Genomic DNA, 16,207 nt, shown 5'->3' with positions numbered 1-16,207 from the left:
AACAGTCGAAACAAAAAGACATAAGCTCCACGATCAAGTTGTCAGAGAACAAATCAGAGTTTCCAAATCACTAGGCGCTCGCACGTATTTCATATGTGCACGCAGGGCCTTAAACTGTTCATTCTCTTCTGTTTACAGAAAACAAAAAGAAAAGGCGAATTCACCTTTGATAAAAGGAGAGTGTAAACCACTTACCCTGGCTGTTCTATTCCAGGAGGCCGACAGGATTTCAAAGTTAACCATCCTCAGAGAGGCAGCCTGCTGTGGTGGTGAAGGGTGCAGTGAGAAGCCAGATGCCAGGTGAGGGCAATCCTGACGCTTCTTAGTTGTGTCAGCTGGGCAAGTCACTGACCCTCTCTGTGCCTCAGTTTCCTTTATCTGTAAAACTGTAGCAATAATAATACCTAATTATCTGGGCTAAGCATAATTCTTCAGGAATAAAATGATTGAATATTTAAAACAGTAGACACTGTACCCAGTATATGCTACACAAATAAGTGTTAGCTATTATCATAAGCAGTGGTTCCCAACTTTTGAGTATCTGAGAATCACCTAGCGTGCTTGTTATGATGCAGATCCTCTGAGTTACCCTCCATACATTTTAATTTAATAGAGCTGGAGGGGGCCCAGAGATCTGCAAGTTTTAGGGAAGGATGCAGAGAGCTGACTGCCACACCTTCCAGCCAAACCCAACTCTCTGGTAACGGAACATACATCCACTTGCAATTTAAGCTAAAATCCAGGGAAGAAAAAATTGAAATATACTCCTTCATCATCTGTTTCTGGTGTCTGAAACGATGGGTTCTAGAACACTTTCTCAGTGAGTTTTCACAGCCCGATACTAAACACCCAGCCCTTTCTTCTGTCTTTCTGTAAAGCTGCTGGTCTTTCTTCTTCCCCATCTCTTGCCATCATCTCAGCTCAAATGCTTGTAAGTGGTTTCCATAGCCTTCTTAGATCATTCAACCAATAAATAACAGCTGGTTCTTGTTTTCCTCTAAGTCAAGTCCCTCTGGCCCTTTAATCATTCTGGTTGCTCTTCTGCATTCCCTCCAGTACCAGGAATAAATCAGCAAATCGTCACCACTTTATGTCTCTGAAGTACCAAAGGATGCGATTTGCAGGAACCAATGCACCAGTGCAAACATACTTGGAGGCTAAAGCAAGGTTCATGGTTGTAGTTCAAGTTTAAAGCATGGCATGCTCCCACAGCTTTAAAGGCAAGGGGAGGGAGGGAGCCTGAGGGGAGAGGAAAGGGGAATGGTCAAGAGGAGTCCACACTCATGGCCAAGTTCAGGGGTAGTTTACTGTCACTATTGTTGCCTTAGTATTCAGATTAACAGCTGCACCAAAGAAAGGATGTGAAAACCAAGGACAAAGAAAATCACTAATCCTATGTAGAAAATGGCAAGCCCCAGAAGAAAGCTCTCATAAAAGGACGTCAACAAATGTTTTAAAATTAGATCATATCAATGCCAGATATCTTCTTTATCACTGGTTGTTGAGCAATCAGTTTTAGAAATAAACTAGCTGTCTTGTAGAGGTGTGTGTTTGCTGGAGGGCTGAGGGGAGAGAGGCATGTTAATTCCTATGGGGACAGAGTATTTGCAGGTCCTTTTATTCCATTTAATCTGACAGAAGACAGTATTCATGGCTACTCCCCCTTTATTTGCTTGAAATAAAAGTGACCACTCCTTAGAGAAAGCTGGACACCGGCTGGACACCACTAATGGAAAGCAGTTTGCTAACAGAGGGTGTGGAGAGAACCCCTGTGGTCGTGGGTTTGACGTTGGGAAGTAGGATGACTGCAGCCTTGTATATTTGGGAAGTATCCCCAGTTATTATGCTTTAATATTCCCTCCATGAGGAGTAAGATCTGAAAGTGCTGAAGATCTACCTCTTCTTCACAGAGTCACCACCCAGCAGCTTCCAGCTGAGAGACCCTGAATCAGCAGTGTTCTAGAATCAGGGTACTCTTAGGTTCTTTCTACTTTCTTTTGCTGCAAGTGGGAGAGAGGCAAGGAGCCAAAAAATAAGACCAAGTCTACTTTATTCTCACATTGAAAAAAAACCTGTTCTGTCCTGAATAATAAAGTGATAAAGTACTTTTCGTCTGACCCTGGCAGCTTCTGTTTTCTGCCAGCATCTATAAAACTGGCAAGGTAGTTGTCTGCGTGTAAGCAGGGTAAAATCTCAGACCCTTTACAGCTTTTGACACCTTCTCTGCTTCTCCCAAACCCAGGCAGCGGCAGATCGCAGCTACCTCCTCTTGCAATGGAAAACGACCTCAAAGGCGCCCACACAGTCCCCTATCTGCAAAGTTGTCCACAAGACCCTAAGAAATGACCACCCTGGTAAGAGCGTTACCCGCTGCCCGCCCCCTTCCACACCTCCCTCTGGAGAGGCTGTACTCGGCTGGTCCGCTTGGTCACTGTGGGGCCTGAGATGGGGGTGGAGGAGATGAGGGCCTTCTCCCAGCTGTATCCGGAGAGAACCCTCTCCTACATCGAAGATGCTTGGGGAGAACGTCCCGACTCCCCAGCCCGCGCCTCCCGAACCACCGCACGGGCTCAAAGAGGCGGGGGCCCAGGACCACGGAGCAGAGGGGCGTGGGCAGCCTGGAGAGGAGGGAGGCGTGGAGGGGAAGAGGCGGCGAGAAAAGAAACGGCCCCCAAGCCGGTCCCGCAACTTCTCCCAGCCCGGGTTGGGGGTGAGGAGAAACGGCGGCGGCCGCGAGCAAGGGGTGAGGGACTCACTTGAAGTTGAGGACGCAGAGCTGCCGGCAGAACTTCTGGCTGGTGTTCTCGGCCACGCCCTTGCCCCGGAAGTCGTTAGAGAAGACGCCCCGGCGCAACGGGGCGCCGTGCCGTACGTCGGGGTTGTTGACTATCGCCCACCTGTCGGCGTGCACGAACTCGCCCTGCAGGGAGCGGCCGTAGCACAGGCAGCTCGCCCTGGGCAGCAGCGCCGCGGCCCCGGGCGCCGAGAGAGTCCGCGCGCAGGTGGAGCGGGGTCGCGGCTCGGGGCTGGCTGCCCGCAGCGGGGGGAGAAGGGGAAGCCGGGGTGCCGCCAGCTGTGCCCTCGATGCTCTCCGCCCCCCAACATTTCCCCCAACGGGCTCTGTGTGTGTGTGTTGGGGGGGGTCCTCCTGGTGCGCACCTCCATGCCCCGGGCCAGGATGGGCTTAGATATCCCAGGGTGCTGATTACTCGATCTTTCTGGAGGTTTGAAAATTTGTTCTCTTTCAAGCCCCTTGAAACTTACCATTGCTAGACGTTATTATATTTAGTTACCAGGAATTTGCAAACCTTAAAATGCCTTATTCACCATGATTTGTTTACCACCCAAATTTATTCCAAACAAAAAATTAGAGGCAAACTGAGTAGTTGAACACTCACTAAACGGAGTGACACACTCACCTGGAATAAAAATATTCCAAGATAGGCAACATTTTATCCATTTTGGGGGCTCAGTTTTGGTGACTTAAAAATTAAGTGAATGAGGATGAGATTGAAAATTTGGAGCTGAATGTTTTCATCTTTTCATCAAATAATTTCACACTCTGGTAGCTTTAGCTCTTCCTTTGGACTGGGTCTGTCTCCACATGCAGGACCTCTGTCTCCTTCGGACAGCCTGCACTGCACCTAGGCCTCTTTCCTGTCCATCAGCCTAATACACTAATACTATGGCCTAATCTGTGCTAAAATGTGCAGTGGACTGAACTGGGTTACTGAACCTGTTCAAAGTGTGTGTGTGTGTGTGTGTGTGTGTGTGTGTGTGTGTAATTAATTCCATAATATTCTCGATTTCTATATTAGGGTTTTCCAGAGAAATAAAACCAACAGGATATACATGTAATATATATATAATAAGGGATTGACTTACTCAATTATGGAGACAAGTCCCAGAAAACCTGGAGACCCAGGAAAGACAATGATAGAGTTTCAATCTAAAGGGGGGCAGGCTTGAAACCCAGGAAGAGCTGATGTTTCAGTTTGAGTCTGAAGGCAGTCAGGCAGGAGGAATTCCCTCTCATTCAGGCAGAGGGGCAGTCTTTTTGTTCTCTTCAGGCTTTCAACTGATTGGATGAGGCCCACCCACATTAGGAAGAACAATCTGCTTTACTCAGATTACTATTAAATTACTATTAATTTAAATGTTAACGTCTTCCCAAAACGCCCTTACAGAAACACCCAGAATAATCTTTGACCAATTGTCGAGCCCCGTGGCTCAGTTAAGTTCACACATAAAATTGACTATAGCAGTTTCTAAGTTGACAGCTAAATAGAATAGTAAAATTATCCTTGTTAGCAGGTTGGTGTGTTGAGAATTTCAGAAACATGCTAATATTTTTTTCAGGAGCTTTCTAGAGACAAAGTCTTATCCTGAAAGAGTGATTCAAATAGTAGTTTTTTGGTTTGTTTGTTTTGTTTTTTTAAAGAGAGCAGGCCTTTTCCTCTTCCTCAAATCACCATAGAACCAACCCTGCCCAGCTCTTTCTCTTCTCTGAGTTGTGTCATTTTTCAGAAGAAAGAGAAATGAGTTTCCTTGACAATGGACAGAAGTAAAGAAGGGTACTCAAGGCCAGACAGATGACTGGAGGAGCAGAGAGAAATGAAACTTCAAAGCTTGATTTCAGGTTGCTGAGCACTTGGTGTTTCATTAAGCTTTCCTCTAGATTCATTGACATCTATATGCTATCTTGTTCACGATGGATTTGGAATTGCTTTTATTTAAGATGCTAATATGTCTTACATCTTCTCAGAGACAAAGCAATAAATAAATATTTTAATATATTAAACATTTTTGTTTTGCATCCTCATTTTTCCTTGGTTCAGTACTGCTCTGTGTTAAGAGAAATAGTGTAAAAGTGTTGGTGTCTGATAGAATAAGTTTACACTTATATGCTAGCCCATTAAGTTGTCATCTTCTCTCTTAAAGTATGAGAAACTTAATTTAGCTACAAAAGGGACTGCACAGGAATTAGATTTAAGCCCTCTTACTTCGCCTCTGTCTAAACTTAAGCATTTATCGCTATAGTACTACTACTTTCTGAGACAACTTTTGCCCACCCATAGCAATTTTTTTCTAGTTTTATTGAGGTGTAATTGACATATAGCACTAATGTATACAGCATAATGATTTGACTTACATCATGAAATGATTACCACAATAAGTTTAGTGAATATCCACCATCTCATACAGATACACATTAAAGAAATAGAAAAAAAATTCTTTTCTTGTGACGAGAACTCTTAGGATTTGCTCTCTCAAAAAATTTCAGATACAACATATAGCAGTGGTCATTATATTTATCATGTTGTATATCACATCCTTAGTATTTATCTTGTAACTGGAAGTTTCTATCTTCATCCACTTCTCCCTCCCCAATACCGCCTCTGGTAACTACAAATCTGATCTCTTTTTCTGTGAGTGTGTTTGTTTGTTTTTGAAGTGTAATTGACCTACACACTGTTTTAGTTCTTGGTATACCACAGAGTGATTCGATATTTCTAGGCCTTTTAAAATGATCATCATGATAAGTCTAGGTGTCACCCATCACCATACAAAGATATTACATATTTATTGACTATATTCCCCACACTATACATTACATACTTGTGACTCATTTATTTTGTAAGTGAAAGTCAGTACCTCTTAATCTCCCTCACCTATTTCTCTCCTCCCCCCTCCCTCTGGCAACCACCTGTCTATTCTTTGTATCTATGATTCTGTTCTGTTTCATTATGTTTGTTCATTTGTTTTCTTCTTTAGATTGCACATATAAGTGAAATCATACAAGATTTGTCTTTCTCTGTTGGACTTATTTCACTTACCTTAACACTCTCTAAGTCCTTCCATGTTGTAAATGGCAAGATTTCATTCTTTTCCATGGCTGAGTAATATTCCATTGTGTGTATGTATATATACATATACACAAATATATATATATATATATATATTCCACTTCTTTATCCATTTAATGATTGATGCACACTTCAGTAGTTTCCATATCTTGGCTATTGTAAATAATGCTGCAATGAACGTGGGGTGGATATATTCTTTCTAATTAGTGTTTTCATTTTCTTTGGATAAATAACCAGGGAATTCATGGGTCATATGGCAGTTTTATTTTTAATTTTTTGAGGAATCTCCATACTGTTTTCCATAGTGGCTGTACCAATTTACATTCCCACCAACAGTGCATGAGGGCTCCCTTTTCTCCACATCCTTGACAACACTTGTTATTTGCTGTCTTTTTGATAATAGCAATTCTGATAGGTGTGATGTGATATCTTATAGTGGTTTTGATTTGTATTTCCCTGATGATTAGTGATGTTAAGCATTTTTTCATGTACCTATTGGATATTTGTATGCCTTCTTTGGAAAATGTCTATTGAGGTCCTCTACCCATGTTTTTAATTGGGTTGTTTGTTTGTTTTGATTTGGAGTTGTATGAGTCCTTTATATGTTTTGAATATTAATCCTTTGTCAGAGATAACATTTGCAATAACTTCTTTCATTCAAGAGGTGGCCTATTCATTTTGTTGATTTTTTTCCTTCACTGTACAAAAGCTTCCTAGTTTGATGTATTCCCATCTGTTTATTTAATTTTTAAAATTTTGTTTTCCTTGCCTGAGGAGAAATATCCAAAAAGTATTGCTAAGATCAATATTAGAGCATACTGCCTAGGTTTTATTTTGAGGAGTTTTATCATTCCAAGCCTTACATTTAAGTCTTTATTCCATTTTGTCTTTATTTTTGTGTATGGTGTGGGAGAATAGTCCTGTTCTGATTACTGTAGCTTTGTAGTATAGTTTGAAATCAGGGAGTGTGATACCTCCATCTTTGTTCTTCTTTCTCAAGATCATGTTGGCTATTTTGGGTCTTTTGTGTTTCCATACAAATTTTAGACTTATTTGTTCTAATTCTGTGAAAAATGCCATTTTGATGAAGATTGCACTGAATCTGTAGATTGCGTTAGATAGTATGATCATTTTAGCAATATTAATTATTTGAATCAATGAGCACTGTATATTTTTCCCTTTGTTTATGTCATATTCAATTTCGTTCATCAGTGTCTTAAGCTCTCCTATAAGTTTTACTTCTTCCTTTTCAATTTCAAGTTATTTTATTTCTTTTATTTTTAACATCTTTATTGGAGTTTAATTGCTTTACATTGTTGTGTTAGTTGCTGCTGTATAACAAAGTGAATGAGCTATACGAATACTTATATCCCCACCTCCCCTCCCTCTGGCATCTCTCTCCCACCCTCCCTATCCCACCCCTCTAGGTGGGCACAAATTGCTGAATTGATCTCCCTGTGCTATGCGGCTGCTTCCCACTAGCTATCTATTTTATATCTGGTAGTGTATATATGTCAATGCCACTCTCTCACTTCATCCTAGCTTACCCTTCCCCCTCCCTGTGTCCTTAAGTCCATTCCCTATGTCTGTGTCTTTACTCCTGTCCTCCACCTACGTTCTTCAGAACCATTTTCTTTTTTTTAGATTCCGTATATATGTGTTAGCATATGATATTTGTTTTTCTCTTTTTGACATACTTCACTCTGTATGACAGGCTCTAGGTCCATCTACCTCACTACAAATAACTCAATTTCATTTCTTTTTATGGCTGAGTAATATTACATTGTATATACGTGCCACATCTTCTTTATCCATTCATCTGTCGATGGACACTTAGGTTGCTTCCATGACCTGGCTACTGTAAATAGAGAGGCAATGAACTTTGTGGTACATGACCCTTTTTGAATTATGGTTTCCTCAGGGTATATGCCCAGTAGTGGGATTGCTGGATCATATGGTAGTTCTATTTTTAGTTTTGTAAGGAACCTCCATACTGTCCTCCATAGTGGAGGTATCAATTTACATTCCCACCAACAGTGTAGGAGGGTTCCCTTTTCTCCACACCCTCTCCAGCATTTACTGTTTGTAGATTTTTTGGTGATGGCCATTCTGACCAGTGTGAGGTAATTTGTAGTTTTGATTTGCATTTCTCTAATGATTAGTGATGTTGAGCATCCTTTCATGTGTTTCTTGGCAATCTGTAGATCTTCTTTAGAGAAATGTTTATTTAGGTCTTCTGCCCATTTTTGAATTGGATTGTTTGTTTTTTTGGTATTGAGCTGCATGAGCTGCTTGTATATTTTAGAGATTAATCCTTTGACAGTTGCTTCATTTGCAAATATTTTCTCCCATTCTGAGGGTTGTCTTTTGGTCTTGTTTATGGTTTCCTTTGCTGTGCAAAAGCTTTTAAGTTTCATTAGGTCCCATTTGTTTATTTTTGTTTTTATTTCCATTTCTCTAGGAGGTGGGTCAAAAAGGATCTTGCTGTGATTTATGTCATAGAGTGTTCTGCCCTTGTTTTCCTCTAAGAGTTTGATAGTGTCTGGCCTTACATGTAGGCCTTTAACCCATTTTGAGTTTATTTTTGTGTGTGGTGTTAGGGAGTGTTCTAATTTCATACTTCTATATGTAGCTGTCCAGTATTCCCAGCACCACTTATTGAAGAGGCTGTCTTTTCTCCACTGTGTATCCTTCCCTCCTTTATCAAAGATAAGGTGACCATATGTGTGTGGGTTTATCTCTGGGCTTTCTATCCTGTTCCATTGATCTATATTTCTGTTTTTGTGCCAGTACCATACTGTCTTGATTACTGTGGCCTTGTAGTATAGTCTGAAGTCAGGGAGCCTGATTCCTCCAGCTCCGTTTTTCTTTCTCAGGATTGCTTTGGCTATTTGGGGTCTTTTGTGTTCCATACAAATTGTGAAGCTTTTTGTTCTAGTTCTGTGAAAAATGCAAGTGGTAGTTTGATAGGGATTGCATTGAATCTGTAGACTGCTTTGGGTAGATTAGTCATTTTCGCAATGTTGATTCTTCCAATCCAAGAACGTGGTATATCTCTCCATCTGTTTGTATCATCTTTAATTTCTTTCATCAGTGTCTTACAGTTTTCTGCATACAGGTCGTTTGTCTCCTTAGGTAGGTTTATTCCTAGGTACTTTATTCTTTTTAGTTGCAATGGTAAATGGGAGTGTTTCCTTAATTTCTCTTTCAGATTTTTCATCATTAGTGTATAGGAATGCAAGAGATTTCTGTGCATTAATTTTGTATCCTGCTACTTTACCAAATTCATTGATTAGCTCTAGTAGTCTTCTGGTAGCATCTTTAGGGTTCTCTATATATAGTATTTTATCCTCTGCAAACAGTGACAGCTTTACTTCTTCTTTTCTGATTTGGATTCCTTTTATTTCTTTTTCTTCTCTGATTGCTGTGGCTAAAACTTCCAAAACTATGTTGAATAATAGTGGTGAGAGTGGGCAACCTTGTCTTGTTCCTGATTTAGTGGAAATCGTTTCAGTTTTTCACCACTGAGGATGATGCTGACAGTGGATTTGTCATGTATGGCCTTTAATATGTTGAGGTAAGTTCCCTCTATGCCTATTTTATGGAGAGTTTTTATAATAAATGGGTGTTGAATTTTGTCAGAAGCTTTTTCTGCATCTATTGAGATTATCATATGGTTTTTCTCCTTCAGTTTGTTAATATGGTGTATCACATTGCATTCCTGGGAAAAACGCCACTTGATCATGGTGTATGATACTTCTAATGTGCTCCTGGATTCTGTTAGCTAGTATTTTGTTACGGATTTTGCATCTATGTTCATCAGTGATACTGGCCTATAGTTTTCTTTTTTTGTAACCTCTTTGTCTGGTTTGGCATCAGGGTGATGGTGGCCTTGTAGAATGAGTTTGGGAGTGTTCCTCCCTCTGCTATATTTTGGAAACGTTTGAGAAAGATAGGTGTTAGCTTTTCTCTGTTTGATAGAATTCGCATGTGAAGCCATCTGGTCTTGAGCTTTTGTTTGTTGGAAGATTTTTAATCACATTTTCAGTTTCAGTGTTTGTGACTGGTCGTTTATATTTTCTATTTCTCCCTGGTTCAGTCTTGGAAAGTTGTTCTTTCCTAAGAATTTTTCCATTTCTTCCAGGTTGTCCACTTTATTGGCATATAGTTGCTTACAGTAGTCTTTCATGATCCTTTGTATTTCTACAGTGTCAGTTGTTACTGCTCCTTTTTTATTTCTAATTCTGTTGATATGAGTCTTCTCCCTTTTTTTCTTAATGAGTCTTGCTAATGGTTTATCAATTTTGTTTATCTTCTCAAAGAACCAGCTTTTAGTTTTATTGACCTTTGCTATCATTTCCTTCATTTCTTTTTCATTTCTTTCCTATCTGATCTTTATGATTTCTTTCCTTCCTCTAACTTTGTGGGGGTTTTTTTGTTCTTCTTTTTCTAATTTCTTTAGGTGTAAGGTTAGGTTATTTGAGATGTTTCTGTTTCTTGAGGTAAGATTGTATTGCTATAAACTTCCTTCTTAGAATTGCTTTTGCGGCATCCCATAGGATTTCGACCATCGTGTTTTCATTGTCATTTGTTTCTAGGTATTATTTGATTTCCTCTTTGATTTCTTCAGTGATCTCTTGGTTATTTAGTAGTGTATTCTTTAACCTCCATGTGTTTGTATTTTTTACAGTTTTTTTCCTGTAATTGATATCTAGTCTCATAACACTGTGGTCGGAAAAGATACTTGTTATGATTTCAATTTTCTTAAATTTACCAAGGCTTGATTTGTGACCCAAAGCATGATCTATTTTTGAGATTGTTCCATGAGCACTTGAGAAGAAAGTGTATTCTATTGTTTTTGTATGGAATATCCTATAAATATCAAGTAAATCCATCTTGTTTAATGTGTCATTTAAATCTTGTGTTTCCTTATTTATTTTCATTTTGGTTCATCTGTCCATTGGTGAAAGTGGGATGTTAAAGTCCACTAGTATTATTGTTATAGTTACTGTCGATTTCCCCTTTTATGGCTGTTAGTATTTGCCTTATGTATTGAGGTGCTCCTATGTTGGATGCATAAATATTTACAACTTTTCTATCTTCTGCTTGCATTGATCCCTTGATCATTATTTGTCTCTTGTAATAGTCTTTATTTTAAAGTCTATTTTGTCTGATATAAGAATTGTTACTCCAGCTTTCTTTTGATTTCTATTTGCATGGAATATCATTTTCCATTCCCTCACTTTTAGTCTGTATGTGTCCCTAGGTCTGAAGTGAGCCACTTTTAGTCTGTATGTGTCCCTAGGTCTGAAGTGAGCCTCTTGTATCCAGCATATATATATGGGTCTTGTTTTTGTATCCATTCAGCCAGTCTATGTCTTTTGGTTGGAGCATTTAATCCATTTACATTTAAGGTAATTATCGATATGTATGTTCCTATTACCATTTTCTTAATTGTTTTTCTAATTGTAGATCTTTTCTGTCTCTTGTGTTTCCTGCCTAGAGAAGTTCCTTTAGCATTTGTCGTAAAGCTGGTTTGGTGGTGCTGATTTCTCTTAGCTTTTGCTTGTCTGTAAATCTTTTAATTTCCCTGTCAAATCTGAATGCGATCATTGCTGGGTAGAGTAATCTTGGTTGTAGGTTTTTCCCTTTCATTACTTTAAATATGTCCTGCCCCTTCCTTCTAGCTTGCAGAGTTACTGCTGAAAGGTCAGCTGTTAACCTTATGGGCATTCCCTTGTATGTTATTTGCTGTTTTTCCCTTGCTGCTTTTAATATTTTTTCTTTGTATTGAGTTTTTGATAGTTTGATTAATATGTGTCTTGGTGTGTTTCTCCTTGGATTTATCCTGTATGGGACTCTCTGAACTTCCTGGACTTGATTGACTATTTCCTTTCCCATATTAGTGAAGTTTCAACTATAATCTCTTCAAATATTTTCTCAGTCCCTTTCTTTTTCTCTTCTTCTTTTGGGACCCCTATAATTCAAATGTTGGTGCATTTAATGTTGTCCCAGAGGTCTCTGAGACTGTCTTCAATTCTTTTCATCCTTTTTTTAAAAAATTCTGCTCTGCGGTAGTTATTTCCACTATTTTATATTCCATTCTTCTTCCTCAGTTATTCTGCTATGGATTCCTTGTAGAGAATTTTAAATTTTTTATTGTGTAGTTCATCGTTTGTTTGTTCTTTAGTTCCTCTAGGTCCTTATTAAACGTTTCTTGTATTTCCTCCATTCTATTTCTAAGATTTTGGATCATCTTTACCACTGTTACTCTGAATTCTTTTTCATGTTGACTGCCTATTTCCTCTTCATTTGTTTGGTTTTTACCTTGCTCCTTCATTTGCTGTGTATTTCTCTGTCTTCTCATTTTGCTTAACTTACTATGTTTGGGTTCTCCTTTTTGCAGGCTGCAGGTTCAATGTACCCATTGTTTTTGGTGTTTGCCCCTAGTGGCTAAGGTTGGTTCAGTGTGTTGTGTAGGCTTCCTGGTGGAGGGCACTGGCGCCTGTGTTCTGGTGGATGAGGCTGGATCTTGTCTTGCTGGTGGGCAGGATCGTGTCTGGTGGTGTGTTTTGGGGTGTCTGTGAGTTAGTATGATTTTAGACCACCCCTCTGCTAATGGGTGGTATTGTGTTCCTGTGTTTCTAGTTGTTTGGCATGGGGTGTCCAGCACTGGACCCTGCTGGTCATTGAGTGGAGCTGCGTCTTAGCGAGACGGAGATATCTGGGAGAGCTCTCACCCATTGATATTACATGGGGGCGTAAGTTCTCTGGTCGTCCAATGTCCTGAACTCATCTCTCCCACCTCAGAGTCTCAGCCCTGACAGCCAGCTGGATCACCAGGACCCTGTCAGCCACATGGCTCAGAAAAAAAGTGAGAAAAAAAGGAGAAAAACAAATAAATAAGATAAATAAAGTTATTAAAATAAAAATTTTTTAAAAATATTATTAAAATAAAAAATTTAAAAGTAATAAAAAGAAAAAAAAAAGAAAAGAGCAACCAAACCAATAAACAAATTCACCAATGATAACCAGCACTCAAATCCAAACTAAGATAAACATAAAAATCATAAACTGGTTGGTCGCATACAGCAAACCTGAAGTGTACAGTTGCTCCCAATGTCCACCGTCTCAATTTTGGGATGATTCATTTTCTGTTTAGGTATTCCACAGACGCAGGGTACATCAAGTTGATTGTGGAGATTTAATCCACTGCTCCTGGGGCTGCTGGGAGAAATTTCCCTTCCTCTCCTTTGTTTGCACAGCTCCTGGGGTTCAGCTTTGTACTTGGCTCCGCCTCTGCATGTAGTTCGCCCTCTGGCATCTGTTCTTCACCCAGACAGGAGGGGGTTAAAGGAGCAGCTGGTTAGGGGGCTGTGGCTCACTCAGGCCTGGGAGAGGGAGGGTTACGTAATGAGGGTGAGCCTGTGGTGGCAGAGTCCGGCGTGACATTGCAACAGCCCGAGGCGTGCCGTGTGTTCTCCCGGGGAAGCTGTCCCTGGATCACGGGACCCCGGCAGTGGCGGACTGCACAGGCTCCCGGGAGGGGCGGTGTGGAGAGTGACTTGTGCTCGCACACAGGCGTCTTGGCGGCTGCAACAGCCGCATTAGCATCTCATGCTCGTCTCTGGTGTCCGCGCTGATAGCTGCAGCTTGTGCTCATCCCTGGAGCTCGTTTAGGCGGTGCTCTGAATCCCCTTTCCTCACACACCCCAAATCAATGGTCTCTTGACTCTTCGGCAGCTCCGGACTTTTTCCCGGACTCCTGCCTGGCTAGTTGTAGTGCACTAACCCCTTCGGGCTGTGTTCATGCAGCCAACCCCTGTCCTCTCCCTGGGATCCGACCTCCGAAGCCCGAGCCTCAGCTCCCAGCCCCCGCCCACCCCGCAGGTGAGCAGACAAGCCTCTCGGGCTGGTGAGTGCCGGTAGGCACCGATCCTCTGTGTGGGAATCTCTCCGCTTTGCCCTCCGCACCCCGTGGCTGTACTCTCCTCCGCGGCTCCGAAGCTTCCCCCTCCGCCACCCACAGTCTCCGCCCGCGAAGGGGCTTCTAGTGTGTGGAAACCTTTCCTCCTTCACAGCTTCCTCCCACTGGTGCAGGTCCCGTCCCTATTCTTTTGTCTCTGTTTTTCCTTTTTTCTTTTGCCCTACCCAGGTACATGGGGAGTTTCTTACCTTTTGGGAGGTCTGAGGTCTTCTGCCAGCGTTCGGTGGGTGTTCTGTAGGAGTTGTTCCACATGTAGATGTATTTCTGATGTATTTGTGGGGAGGAAGGTGATCTCTGCATCTTACTCCTCTGCCATCTTGAAGGTCCTCCTATTTTATTTCTTTCTTTTTGTCTGATTGCTGTGGCTAGGGCTTCCAACACTATGTTTAATAAAGGTGGTCAGAGTGGGCAACCTTATCTTGTTCCTGATTTTACAGGAAATACGTTCAGCCTTTCAATTTGAATATGATAATTGTGGGGTTGTCATATATGGCCTTTACTGTGTTGAGGTATGTTCACTCTCTACCTACTTGTTATTTTTTATCATGAAAGGATGTTGAGTTGAGTTTTGTCAGAAGTTTTTCCTGCATTTACTGAGATGATCATATGAATTTTCGTCTTTCAATTTGTTAATGTAGTGTATTAAATTGTTTTATTTATGATATATGATTTTTTAAATGTATTCTTATATTTGGTTTGCTAATATTTTGTTGAGGATTTTTACATCTATGTTCTTCAGTGCTATGAACTTGGAATTTTCTTTTTTGTGATATCTTTGGCTTTCATATCAGGGTGACGCTGGCCTAGCAGAATGAATACAGATGTGTCCTTCCTCTGCAAGTTTGGGGGATAGTTTGTAAAAGATAGGCATTAACTCTTCTCTCAATGTTTGGTAGAATTCACCTGTGAAGCTGTCTGATCCTGGACTTTTATTTGTTGGAAGGTTTTTTTTTTTTTTTAATTACTGATTCAACTTCATTTCTGATATTTAGTCAATTCATATTTCTATTTTTCTTTCAGTTTTGGGAGATTGTACATTTCTAGAAATTTTTCTATTTCTTCTGGGTTGTTCATTTTATTGACATATAATTATTCATAGTAATCTCTTATGATCTTTTATATTTCAGCGGTGCCCATTGTGACCTCTCTTTTTTCATTTATGAATTTATTTGGGTGCTCTCTCTTTTATTCTTGCTGAGTCTTGCTAAAGGTTTATCAACTTTGTTTATCTTTCTCAGAACCAGCTCTTAGTTTCATTGATCTTTTCTAATTTTTGTCTCTATTTCCTTTACTTCTGCTCTGATCTTTATGTTTTCTTTCCTTCTACTAATTGTGGGTTTTGTTTGTTCTGCTTTTTCTAGTTCCTTTAGGTATAAGGTTAGGTTGTTTGAGATTTTCCTTGTTTCCTGAGGTAGGCTTGTATCACCATATACTTCCCTCTTTGAACTCTTCTTGTTGTGCCCCATTAGTTGGATCATTGTGTTTTTGTTTTAATTTGTTTCCAGGTATTTTAAAATATTCTCCTTGATATTTTTCATTGACCCATTTGTTGTTTAGTAACATATTGTTTAGCTTTCAGGTTTCTGTGTTTTTTGCAGTTTTTTTCTTGTAGTTGATTTCTAGTCTCATAGTGTTGTATTGGAAAAGATGCTTAAATTTACTGAGACTTGTTTTGTGGCCTAGTGTGTGAGACAACCCTCAGAATGGGAGAAAATATTTGCAAATGAAACAACTGACAGAGGACTAATCTCCAAAATTTATGGGCAGCTCAATATCATAAAAACAAACAATGCGATCCAAAAATGGGCAGAAGCCCTAAATAGACATTTCTCCAAAGAAGATATACAGACAGCCAACAAACACATGAAAGAATGTTCAACATCACTAATCATTAGAGAAATGCAAATCAAAACTACAATGAGGTATCACCTCACACCAGTAAGAATGGCCATCATAAAAAAATCTACAAACAATAAATGCTAGAGGGGGTGTGGAGAAAAGGGAACCCTCTTACACTGTTGGTGGGAATGTAAATTGATACAGCCACTATGGAGAACAGTATGGAGGTTCCTTAAAAAACTAAAAATAGAACTATCATATGACCCATCAATCCCACTACTGGGCATATACCCTGAGAAAACCATAATTCAAAAAGCGTCATGTACCACAATGTTCATTGCAGCTCTGTTTACAATAGCCAGGACATGGAAGCAACCTAAGTGTCCATCGACAGATGAATGGATAAAGAAGATGTGGCACATATATACAATGGAATATTACTCAGCCATAAAAATAGTCTGTCATACCAAGTGAAGTAAGTCAGAAAGAGAAAAACAAACACCATATGCTAACA

The 16,207-nt window shown here is 40.2% G+C and overlaps 1 long non-coding RNA gene across 3 annotated transcripts in view; it reads right to left on the bottom strand.

The window, feature by feature from the left end:
• LOC131766850 (uncharacterized) overlaps positions 1-16,207 on the bottom strand; it is a 100,080-nt gene that overhangs the window by 45,230 nt on the left and 38,643 nt on the right. For 2 of the 3 annotated variants that reach the window (XR_010835785.1, XR_010835786.1), the window contains exon 3: positions 196-386. This is a non-coding gene — a long non-coding RNA (uncharacterized lncRNA). Of the gene's footprint in view, positions 1-195; positions 387-2,756; positions 2,836-16,207 lie in introns of those variants that run through there. The other variant, XR_010835784.1, reaches the window with a different exon arrangement.

This window comes from Kogia breviceps, chromosome 12, assembly GCF_026419965.1.
Source record: "Kogia breviceps isolate mKogBre1 chromosome 12, mKogBre1 haplotype 1, whole genome shotgun sequence".
Lineage (NCBI taxonomy): Eukaryota > Metazoa > Chordata > Mammalia > Artiodactyla > Physeteridae > Kogia > Kogia breviceps.
Note: the sequence above shows the minus strand (reverse complement) of the source record. Positions and strands in the feature narration are given on the sequence as shown.